Source organism: Aethalodelphis obliquidens, unplaced genomic scaffold (genome assembly GCF_003676395.1).
Source record: "Aethalodelphis obliquidens isolate GAN/ISIS:26980383/991018 unplaced genomic scaffold, ASM367639v1 scaffold118, whole genome shotgun sequence".
NCBI lineage: Eukaryota > Metazoa > Chordata > Mammalia > Artiodactyla > Delphinidae > Aethalodelphis > Aethalodelphis obliquidens.
This window is the reverse complement of record NW_020838062.1, coordinates 3,205,806-3,216,533: the sequence shown is the minus strand read 5'-3', so window position 1 is coordinate 3,216,533 and position 10,728 is coordinate 3,205,806. Positions and strand designations below refer to the sequence as shown.

At 44.6% G+C, this 10,728-nt stretch overlaps 1 pseudogene; it reads left to right on the top strand.

Moving 5' to 3' along the window:
• The first annotated feature begins 9,749 nt into the window (after positions 1-9,749).
• Positions 9,750-10,724, top strand: LOC113615518 (testis-specific protein TEX28-like; annotated as a pseudogene).
• The last annotated feature ends 4 nt before the right edge of the window (positions 10,725-10,728 follow it).

Genomic DNA, 10,728 nt, shown 5'->3' with positions numbered 1-10,728 from the left:
TAATACACGATATTTGTTTTTCTCTTTCTGACTTCCTTCACTCTGTGTGACGGTTTCTAGATCCACACACGTCTCTACAAATGACCCAATTTCGTTCCTTTTTATGGCTGAGTTATATTTCATTGTATATATGTACCACGTCTTCTTTATCCATTTCTCTGTCAATGGACACTTAGGTTTTTTCCATGTCCTGGCCCTTGTAAATAGTGCTGCAATGAACACTGGGGTATGTGTGTCTTTTTGAATTATGTCTTTTCAGGGTATATGCCCAGTCGTGGGATTGCTGGGTTGTGTGCTAGCTCTATTTTTAGTTTTTTAAGGAAACCTCATACTGTTCTCCATAGTGGTTGTATCAATTTACATTCCCACCAACAGTGCAAGAGGGTTCCCTTTTCTCCACACCCTCTCCATCATTTATTGTTTCTAGATTTTTTGATGATGGCCATTCTGACTGGTGTGAGGTGATACCTCATTCCAGTTTTGTTTTGCAATTCTCTAATGATTAATGACGTTGAGCATTCTTTCAAGTGTTTGCTGGCAATCTGTATATCTTCTTTGGAGAAATGTCTATTTAGGTCTTCTGCCCATTTTTGGATTGGGGTGTTTTTTTTTTTTTTAATATTGAGCTGCATGGGCTGTTTATATATTTTGGAGATAAATCATATGTCCGTTGATTCATTTGCAAATATTTTCTCCCATTCTGAGGGTTGTCTTTTTGTCTTGTTTGTAGTTTCCTTTGCTTTGCAAATGCTTTTAAATTACCTTAGGTCCCATTTGTTTATTTTTGTTTTTATTTCCATTACTCTAAGAGGTGGATCAAAAAGATCTGTTGTGATTTATGTCAAAGTGTGTTCTTCCTATGTTTTCCTCTGAGAGTTTTATAGTGTCCGGTCTTACTTTTAGGTTTTTAATCCATTTTGAGTTTATTTTTGTGTATGGTGTTAGGGAGTGTTCTAATTTCATTCTTTTACATATAGCTGTCCAGTTTTCCCAGCACCACTTATTGAAGAGACTGTCTTTTCTCCATTGTATATCCTTGCCTCCTTTGTCATAGATTAGTTGACCATAGGTCATGGGTTTAGCTCTGGGCTTTCTATCCTGTTCCATTGATCTATATTTCTGTTTTTTTGCCAGTACCGTATTGTATTGATAACTGTAGCTTTGCAGTATAGTGTGAAGTCAGGGAGTCTGATTCCTCCAGCTCCATTTTTTTCCCTCAAGACTGCTTTGGCTATTCAGGGTTTTCTGTTTCTCTGTACAAATTTTAAGATTTTTTGTTCTAGTTCTGTAAAAAATGCCATTGGTAATTTGATAGGGATTGCTTTGAATCTGTAGATTGCTTTGGGTAGTATAGTCATTTTCACAAAATTGATTCTTCCAATCCAGGAACATGGCATATCTCTCCATCTGTTTGTATCATCTTTAATTTCTTTCATCAGTGTCTTATACTTTTCTGCATACAGGTCTTTTGTCTCCCTAGGTAGGTTTATTCCTAGACTTTTTATTCTTTTTGTTGCAATGGTAAATGGGAGTGTTTCCTTCATTTCTCTTTCAGATTTTTCATCATTAGTGTGTAGGAATGCCAGAGATTTCTGTGCATTAATTTTGTATCCTGCTACTTTACCAAGTTAATTGATTAGTTCTAGTAGTTTTCTGGTGGCATCTTTAGGATTCTCTATGTATAGTATCATGTCAGCTACAAACAGTGACAGCTTTTCTTCTTCTTTTCCAATTTGGATTCCTTTTATTTCTTTTTCTTCTCTGATTGCCGTGGCTAGGACTTCCAAAACTATGTTGAATAACAGTGGTGAGAGTGGACTTCCTTGTCTTGCTCCTGATCTTCGAGGAAATGCTTTCAGTTTTTCTCCATTTAGAATGATGTTTGCTGTGGGTTTGTCGTATATGGCCTTTATTATGTTGAGGTAGGTTCCCTCTATGCCCACTTTCTGGAGATTTTTTTTTATCATAAATGGGCGTTGAATTTTGTCAAAAGCTTTTCCTGCCTCTATTGAGATGGTCATATGTTGTTTTTCTTCAATTTGTTAATATGGTGTATCACATTGATTGTTTTGCATATATTGAAGAATCCTTGCATCCCTGGGATACATCCCACTTGATCATGGTGTATGACGCTTTTAATATGTTGTTGGATTCTGTTTGCTAGTATTTTGTTGAGGATTTTTACAACTATATTCATGAGTGATATCGGTCTGTACTTTTCTTTTTTTGTAGTATCTTTGTCTGGTTTTGGTATCAGGGTGATGGTGGCCTCATAGAATGAGTTTGGGAGTGTTCCTTTCTCTGCAATTTTTTGGAAGAGTTTGAGAAGGATGGGTGTTAGCTCTTCTCTAAATGTTTGATAGAATTCACCTGTGAAGCCATCTGGTCCTGGACTTTTGCTTGTTGGAAGATTTTTAATCACAGTTTCAATTTCATTACTTGTGATTGGTCTGTTCATACTTTCTATTTCTTCCTGGTTCAGTCTTGGAAGGTTATACCTTTCTAAGAATTTGTCCATTTCTTCCAGGTTGTCCATTTTATTGGCATAGAGTTGCTTGTAGTAATCTCTTAGGATGCTTTGTATTTCTGCAGTGTCTCTTGTAACTTCTCCTTTTTCATTTCTAATTTTATTGATTTGAGTCCTCTCCCTCTTTTTCTTGATGAGTCTGGCTAAAGGTTTATCAATTTTATCTTTTCAAAGAACCAGCTTTTAGTTTCATTGATCTTTTTATTTTATTTTAGTCTCTATTTCATTTATTTCTGCTCTGATCTTTCTGATTTCTTTCCTTCTACAAACTTTGGGTTTTTTTTTTTCTCTAGTTGCTTTAGGTGTAAGGTTAGGTTGTTTATTTGAGATTTTTCTTGTTTCCTGAGGTAAGATTGTATTGCTGTAAATTTCCCTCTTAGAACTGCTTTTGCTGTGTCCCATAGGTTTTGGATTGTCATGTTTTTGTTGTCATTTGTCTCTGGGTATCTTTTGATTTCCTCTTTGATTTCTTTAGTGTTCTCTTGGTTATTTAGTAACATATTGTTTAGCCTCCACGTGTTTGTGTTTTTTACTTTTTTCCCCTGTAATTGATTTCTAATCTCATAGTGTTGTGGTCAGAAAAGATGCTTGATATGATTTCAATTTTCTTAAATTTACTGAGGCTCGATTTGTGACCCAAGCTGTGATCTATCCTGGAGAATGTTCCGTGCGCACTTGAGAAGAAAGTGTAATCTGCGGTTTTTGGATTGAATGTCCTATAAGTATCAATTAAATCTATCTGGTCTATTGTGTCATTTAAAGCTTGTGTTTCCTTATTAATTTCCTGTTTAGATGATCTGTCCATTGGTGTAAGTGAGGTATTAAAGTCCCCCACTATTGCTACTCCAGCTTTCTTTTGATTTCCATTTGCATGGGATATCTTTTTCCATCCCGTCACTTTCAGTCTGTATGTGTCCCTAGGTGTGAAGTGGGTCTCTTGTGGACAGCATATATATGGGTCTTGTTTTTGTATCCATTCAGCGAGCCTGTGTCTTTTGGTTGGAGCATTTAATCCATTCACGTTTAAGGTAATTATCGATATGTACGTTCCTATTACCATTTTCTTAATTGTTTTGGGTTTGTTTTTGTAGGTCCTTTTCTTCTCTTGTGTTTCCCACTTAGAGAAGTTCCTTTAGCATTCGTTGTAGAGCTGGTTTGGTGGTGCTGAATTGTCTTAGCTTTTGCTTGTCTGAAAAGCTTTTGATTTCTCCTTCGAATCTGAATGAGATCCTTGCCGGGTAGAGTAATCTTGGTTGTAGGTTCTTCCCTTTCATCACTTTAAATATGTTATGCCACTCCCTTCTGGCTTGTAGTGTTTCTGCTGAGAAATCAGCTGTTAACCGTATGGGAGTTCTCTTGTATGTTATTTTTCGTTTTTCCCTTGCTGCTTTCAGTAATAAACTTTCTTTGTCTTTAATTTTTGCCAATTTGATTACTGTGTGTGTCGGCGTGTTTCTCCTTGGGTTTATCCTGCATGGGACTCTCTGCACTTCCTGGAGTTGTGTGGCTGTTTCCCTTCCCATGTTAGGGAAGTTTTCGACTATAATCTCTTCAAGTGTTTTCTCGGGGCCTTTCTCTCTCTCTTCTCCTTCTGGGACCCCTATAATGCGAATGTTGTTGCGTTTAATGTTGTCCCAGAGGTCTCTTAGGCTGTCTTCATTTCTTTTCATTCTTTTTTCTTTATTCTGTTCCACAGCAGTGAATTCCACTATTCTGTCTTCTAGGTCACTTATCCGTTCTTCTGCCTCAGTTATTCTGCTATTGAATCCTTCTAGTGTATTTTTCATTTCAGTTATTGTATTGTTCACATCTGTTTGTTAGTTCTCTAATTCTTCTAGGTATTTGTTCTTTAATTCTTCTAGGTCTTTGTTAAACATTTCTTGCATCTTCTCGACCTTTGCCTCCATTCTTTTTCCGAGGTCCTGGATCATCTTCACTATCATTATTCTGCAGTCTTTTTCTGGAAGGTTGCCTATCTCCACTTCATTTAGTTGTTTTTCTGGGGTTTTATCTTGTTCCTTCATCTGGTACATAGCCCTCTGCCTTTTCATCTTGTCTGTCTTTCTGTGAATGTGGTTTTTGTCCCACAAGCTGCAGGACTGTAGTAGTTCTTGCTTCTGCTGTCTGCCCTCTGGTCAACATGTGAATTCATTCAGAGCCCTGAGCAGTGGGAGCTGCAGCCCTGACTCCAGCAGAGGCCTGAGGCCCAGTTGGTCCTCAGCAGGGAGTGTCAGGATGGGCACTGGGGGCTCCTGAGCACCTTTTATCAGCGTCTGTGGCCTCAGATTGAGGAGCAGTAACCTCGGGAGCTGGAGCAGTCCATTCACTGTGAAATTCCTCCTCATGTGTGGCGTCTTCTGCAGCCCCTGCCCTTCCTTTCCAATCTCTTCAGGATCTGTGGAGGTGATTTTCATAGGACACTACAACCAAATTGGAAATCTTGGGATTCCTAAAAGCCCCTTTGTCCAAATAAGATTTCCAAGGTCGGATTTATATAAAGCAAGACCAGAGCTCGATGGCTGTTACGAATATCCTCATACGTTTCTATACTGCCTAGGCCAATGGGACTGTTGTGCTCTAGTAAGTTTTTAACCCGTAGCAAATCAGAAGCTGCCAGCCATGCAGGGGAGCAGAGAGACCTACCTCCCTGCAAGACTCTGCATGAATTCTGCAAGCGTGCACTTCTAAGCCACCACCCTCCTCACACATCACCACCACCAGCAGCATTGGACTGTGGTGGGAGTGTGAAATAAGCTTTCATCGTCTTTAGCCACAGACATTTTCTGGTCATTGGCTACAGCAGTTAGCCTACCCTGATTAATATACATTAGAAACAAAAGAGCAGGTCTGTACGATTCGGATTTACCAGGAGAAATGGAGAATGGGCTGAAGAAGACTTAATGTAGTAACAGTGACAACAGGGAGCGTGTAGCATTGATCACCTGTAGCGTTCAACGCCCACTTTACAAACAGGGAAACAGAGTTTCAGCTCAATGAAGTGTCACCCAGTGTCCACAAATGTGTGGTCACTACCCAGGCCCCTGCAATTGTCGTGTCTTCTCTGGTGCGTCACATTTGACGTTTCAAAATGAAAAGTTCTGTGACACTTCTTACACGTTATATCTGTTTGCTTTCAAGAGGGCTTTTGAATTTTTCAATTGAGACAAAATTCACAAAACATAAAATTATTCATTTTAAAGTCTACAGTGGAATTTAGTGCATTCACAGTGCTGTGCAACCACCACCCTATCTAGTTCTAGAACATTTTCATCACTCTAGAAGGAGACCCCGCCACTCCCCATTCACCTTCCCTCAGCCCCTGGTAACCAGCAATCTGTTTTCTGTCTCTCTGGATTTGTCTATACTGGGACATTTCATGTAAATGGAAGCATATGTTATATAGGCCTTTGTGTCTTACTTCTTCAACCCAGTGTAATGATTTTGAGATTCATCCACGTTGCACACAGAAACAATTCATTCCTTCTTGCTCAGCAGTGCTCTGTGCTGTGAATGCAGTGCGTTACCCATTCATCTGCTGCCAGTTGGGGCTGTTATGAATAGAGCTGCTATGAACATTGTTCTACACATCTTTTTGTGAACATATGCTTTCATATGTGGAATTGTTGGATAATAGGGTAGACGTATAGTCAACTTTTTTCTAAATTTTTAAAATTTTATTTATTTATTTTTGGCTGTGTTGGGTCTTCATTTGCTACACGTGGGCTTTCTCTAGTTGTGGCAAGCAGGGGCTACTCTTCATTGCGGTGCATGGGCCTCTCACTGTGGTGGCTTCTCTTATTGCAGAGCACAGGATCTAGGCACACGGGCGTCAGTAGTTCCGGCACACAGGCTCAGTAGTTGTGGCTCGCGGGCTCTAGAGCGCAGGCTCAGTAGTTGTGGCGTGCGGGCTTAGTTGCTCCTCAGCACGTGGGATCCTCCCGGACTGGGGCACGAACCCATGTGCCCTGCATCAGCAGGCGGACTTTCAACCACTGTGCCACCAGGGAAGCCCTGGTCAACTTTTAAAGAAGCTGTTTTCCAACATTGTTGTACCATTTTATATTCCCACCAGGAGTGTGTGAGAGTTCTGGTTGCTCCACGCTCTTGCCAACACTTGGTATGGTCAGTCTTTGCAACTTTAGCCCCTTAAATTCAGGTGTCACTTGGTGACCCTAAGCTCCAGATTGTGTCAGCATAGCCCAGATTTTCTCAACCTGAACACCACTGACGTTTTTGGCCAGATGATTCTCTGTTGTGGGAGGTCGTCCTGTGCATTGCGGGATATTTAGCAGTGTCCCTGGTCTCTACACACTAGATGCCAGTAGCACCCCGGAGGGATTTCGTCTGGCTGTCCTAACAAGGTATGCCAAACTTGGTGGCTGTAAACAACAGAAATTTATTCTCTCATGGTTCTGGAGTTGAGCAGTCTGAAATCAGTTTTCCTTGGGCAAAGCGTGTCAGCAGGGCTGTATCCCTGTGGAAGCTCTAGGGGACAATCTGTTCCTGGCCTCTTGCAGCTTCTAGGGGCTGCTGGCTTCCTTAGCCTGTGGCCTTGTCACTCCAGTCTTCAAGGGCAGCATCTTCCCCTCTCCCTCTGCTCGGTCTTCACGTGCCTGTTCCATCTTCTGAGGATGCGTGTGATAGCACACGTGCTCGGGAGGAGCTGCTCTGTCCCTGCCATGTTACCCCATCTGACCCGTGCTGCCTCACCCCTCGTACCTCTTTCTCCACCTCAGACTTCTCCTCCAAGTTTCAGGCTGTTAGGTTCTAGCTCAGTTTGTCAAAGCCCATGCTCAGATGTGAACAAGAATATACTCTTCTGCAACAACAATAATGTCTGAGACCACTTGTATTGGAGAGGGTGGCCTTAACAGCTTTGGAAGATTTGGGGGGCATTTTGGTTGACTGACCATGATTTTGTCTTTGTAAGAGCATTTTCCACAGTGGTGCATTTGCCTCCACGGCTGTAGGAGATGGACAGAGAGGAGTCCTTGACCAAGGGAAGGACAAGAGAGGAGAGTCAGCCGTGTCACAAGCCAGGATGGTGCTGCTGCCTTGCAGAGGGCGAGGAGGCTGGGCGCTGGAGAGAAGGGGAGATGGAGGGAATAGCCTTATAAATTAACATCTTCTTATTTAGGAATCCCTTCAAGAATGTGTTTAAGAGTATAGTCATGGGGGCTTCCCTGGTGGCGCAGTGGTTGAGAGTCCGCCTGCCGATGCAGGGGACAAGTGTTTGTGCCCCGGTCCGGGAAGATCCCACATGCCACGGAGCGGGTGGGCCTGTGAGCCATGGCCGCTGAGCCTGCGTGTCCGGAGCCTGCGCTCCGCAACGGGAGAGGCCACAACAGTGAGAGGCCTGCATACTGCAAAAAAAAAAAAAAAAAAAAAAAGAGTATAGTCATGGGACTTCCCTGGTGGTCCAGTGGTTGAGAATCTGCCTTTCAATGCAGGGGACGTGGGTTCGAGCTCTGGTCGGGAAACAGATCCCACACGACGCGTAGCAACTAAGCCCGTGGGCTGCAACTACTGAGCTTGTGCGCCTCAACTAGAGAGACTGTGTGCTGCAAACTACAGAGCCCACGTGCTCTGGAGCCCTGGAGCCCACGCGCCACAACTAGAGAGTAGCCCGCGTGCCACAACTAAGCCCCGACACAGCGAAATAAATAATAAATAAATTTTTAAAAAATCATAAAATTTTTAAAAAGAGTATAGTCAAACATTCTTATAAATATATATTAATGAAGAATCTACGTGTTGACTTCGTACTTGTGAAGAACATATTCATGAATTTACACTTGGACGTGGTTAGTATCTTAAATGTCCTTGCAGCTCCATCCTTCATGTAAATGGGGAATCTGCTTTCGGGGTGGACACCCCACCATCTCCCTGTCTTTGTGGGTGGTAGCCTCAGCCACATTGTCAGACCAATCTCTTCTCAACAGGGAACAAGGCAGAGACTGATGGAATAGTCCTTGAAATACCATCACGAACTGGCTCTTAATTAATTGGCTTCAGCAAATGCGTGTTCAGCTTCTCAGCTGCCTGGGGGCCATCTCCACGTGGTGCCATTCAAGTCCCTGAAGTAGGACCTAGTTGACCCGCTCACCTCCCATTCCCTGTCGGTGCCTGTGCTTCTCTGCAGGGCCCCGGGCCCCAGCCGTTCTCCAGCCTCACCACCCCTGGCTCAGGTCAGGCCTTCCTTGGCTCTTCCCTAAAGACCTAGGAGCTGCTGTTTGGAAAAACAGAGAAGAACATGATGAAGGTTATATGACCGCCCCCAGCTTTCTCAAGTCTTAATATATTTGCTTCAAATTTTTTTTTAAGAAATAAAAGTTTAAAAGATGATTCGCCTGAAACTCTCACATTCCCCGTCCCCCTTTCTGCCCACCTCGCTATCCTCACTAGGCGCTTTTCCAGGCATGTTTTTAGACTTTTGCTACTTACATACGTGGCCATAAACAACAGGTCGTGGTGTTTTATTTGTGTTTTTTTTAACAGGTCTACTGAGATATAATTTACTTGCCATAAAACGCACCATTTTAACTGTTTCAATGATCTTTAGTAAATTTACTGAGTCGTTACCACAGTCCGATTTTGGTTTTCGTTTTAAACGGCTTTATTGAGCTACAATTCAGCCACTTAAGTGTAAAGTTCAGGGTTTTTAGCAGAATATTCACAGAGCAGTCTCAGTCCAGAACACGGTCGTCGCTTCCAAAAGAAATTCCATCCCCACGAGCAGTCAGCCCCCACCTCCTACCCCGTCCAGCCCCCGAGATCGCAGCTTTATTTCTGTCTTTGTGGACTGGCCTATTCGGGACATTTCTTCTAAAAGGAATCACACAACATGTGGTCTTTTGTGACTGCTCCATCACTATAATCCACAGACTTTTATGGAAGAACTACTGCAAACCAGACACTGGTGTGGGACTCTGTATGGAATTTAACAGCACTCACGGACAGTTTAGATCTCGATTTGTGCAACTTCTAGTTTATTGCTATTTTTGTAAAGCCGTTACAAAAGAGTGACTATATATAAAAGATACATGAATATCGGTGTGGGTGTGTGGCTGACATGCACCTGGGGTGTTCTGAGGCAGCCCTGGAGGAGGAGGAGGAAGGTGGATTCTGAACCCAAGTCTAGTCCTGAGGGAGGACCGCTCAGCCCCAGAACAAGCTTGGGGCCGGGCGCTCAGGGAGTGTTACTTTCTCTTTTGCTCCCAAGACAAGTGCAGCTGGAAGGACAGGTGAATGAGCACCTACAGGGGCACCTGGACAACATTTACCACCTCAAACAGAATCTGGCCTGCACCGAGGAGAGAATGGCCTATCTGTCCTACGAGAGAGCCAAGGAGATACGGGTGAGAACCTCACAGGGGGACCTTGTGAGAAGCGGCCAGTGAGAAGGCCGTGGGGACGAGAGAAGCAGATGAGTGTATCCGCTCTGACACCCCTGAACCGAGGGAAGAGGCAGGTCCTCAAGCTGTGCCCCGCAGCATCCCGTGTTCCCGCTCATGCCGCCCTTTCCCCGGCTCCGGCTCCGGCTTAGCCGATCTGGGAACTCGCACGCTGAGGCTCCGGTGCCCCCGGCGGGCGGGAGGTCGGCGTGACAGCGTCACTCTCTTCCTCCTGCAGGAGGTTATGGACACGTTCAAGAGCCGTGTAGCCAAGTTGGAGGCTCTGCAGCAGGTGACCCAACTGGAGGTGACGGAGAGCGTGCGTAGCCGGCCCCGGGGCTGCCTGTGCCGCTGGGCGCGCCGCTGCTCACGCTGGCCACCGTCCTCCGGGTCCTGGTCTCCAGCGCGTGCGCCTGCCCAGTGCCGCTGCTGAGCTCGCGCCTGCGCACGGGCACCGCGCTCCTGCTCGTCGGGCTGGGTGCCCTGGCCTGGCGGAGAAGCAGCGTGCCGTCCCCGCCGCAGACTGGCAGGCCCGGGTCCCCTCCAGATGGAGACTGTGTTCCGGGGATTCCAAGCCTCTTCCAGAGGGGCCTTGAAGGGCCTGGCTTCGCTAGCTCCTCCCGCCTCCCCAGACAGCTGCTTCTCGGCTCTCCCTTTCTTGTTCCATCACCAGCAGCCCAATGAGAGGTACGTGGACGCCCGCCCGCCTCGCGCTCGCCTTTCTTGCGATCTTTCTATCCCGTCTGTAGACACGAGGCTTAGAAAAGATGAGCAACTCCAGAGTACGGTGCTGTGCCCCTCTCTCCC